The sequence below is a fragment of the Drosophila subpulchrella genome, unplaced genomic scaffold (assembly GCF_014743375.2).
Source record: "Drosophila subpulchrella strain 33 F10 #4 breed RU33 unplaced genomic scaffold, RU_Dsub_v1.1 Primary Assembly Seq39, whole genome shotgun sequence".
NCBI classification, from domain to species: Eukaryota; Metazoa; Arthropoda; class Insecta; order Diptera; family Drosophilidae; genus Drosophila; species Drosophila subpulchrella.
The window spans coordinates 1,751,710-1,753,315 of NW_023665611.1; positions in this window are offsets into that span (position 1 = coordinate 1,751,710).

Consider the following 1,606-nt stretch of genomic DNA (forward strand, 5'->3'; position numbering starts at 1 on the left):
ATATAATATAGTCTTCCGATTTTGATAAAATTTAATTAGAAATTCAAAACTGATTAAAAAATGTTATTTCCAAGCGTAAGAGGTTATATGTTAGAAAACACCGAAGGTATAATTTATTTCATATTAATTTCCCACCGATTTTACGATTGTTCCTATGGCAGCTATATGATATAGTCTAGTATAGATTATTTCCAAGCGTAAGAGGTTATATGTTAGAAAACACCGAAGCTATTATTTGTTTCACATTATTTTCCCACCAATTTTACGATCGTTCCTATGGCAGCTATATTGTATAGTCTTCCGATTTTGATAAAATTTAATTCGAAATTCAAAACTAATTATAAAATGTTTTTTCTAAGCGTAGGAGGTTATATGTTAAGGAACACCGAAGCTATAATTTGTTTCATATTATTTTCCCACCAATTTTACGATCGTTCCTATGGCAGCTATATGATATAGTCTTCCGATTTTGATTAAATTTAATTCGAAATTCAGAACTAATTAAGAAATGTTATTTCCAAGCGTAGGAGGTTATATGTTAAAAAACACCACCGATTTTACGATCGTTCCTATGGCAGCTATATGATATAGTCTTCCGATTTCGATAAAAATAAATTCGAAATTCAGATCGAATTAAAAAATATTATTTCCAAGCGTAGCAGGTTATATGTTAAAAACACCGAAGCTATAATTTGTTTCATATTATTTTTCCACCAATTTTACGATCGTTCCTATGGCAGCTATATGATATAGTCTTCCGATTTTGATTAAATTTAATTCGAAATTCAGAACTAATTAAGAAATCTTATTTCCAAGCGTAGGAGGTTATATGTTAAAAAACACCGAAGGTATCATTTATTTCATATTAATTTACCACCGATTTTGCGATCGTTCCTATGGCAGCTATATGATATAGTCTTCCGATTTCGATAAAAATAAATTCGAAATTCAGATCGAATTAAAAAATATTATTTCCAAGCGTAGCAGGTTATATGTTAAAAAACACCGAAGCTATAATTTGTTTCATATTATTTTTCCACCAATTTTACGATCGTTCCTATGGCAGCTATATGATGTAGTCTTCCGATTTTGATTAAATTTAATTCGAAATTCAGAACTAATTAAGAAATCTTATTTCCAAGCGTAGGAGGTTATATGTTAAAAAACACCGAAGGTATCATTTATTTCATATTAATTTACCACCGATTTTACGATCGTTCCTATGGCAGCTATATGATATAGTCTTCCGATTTCGATAAAAATAAATTCGAAATTCAGATCGAATTAAAAAATGTTATATCCAGGCGTAGGAGGTTATATGTTAAGAAACACCGAAGCTATAATTTGTTTCATATTATTTTTCCACCAATTTTACGATCGTTCCTATGGCAGCTTATGATATAGTCTTCCGATTTTGATAAAATTTAATTAGAAATTCAAAACTGATTAAAAAATGTTATTTCCAAGCGTAAGAGGTTATATGTTAGAAAACACCGAAGGTATAACTTATTTCATATTAATTTCCCACCGATTTTACGATCGTTCTTATGGCAGCTATATGATATAGTCGTCCGATTTTGATAAAATGAAATACGAAATTCAGAAC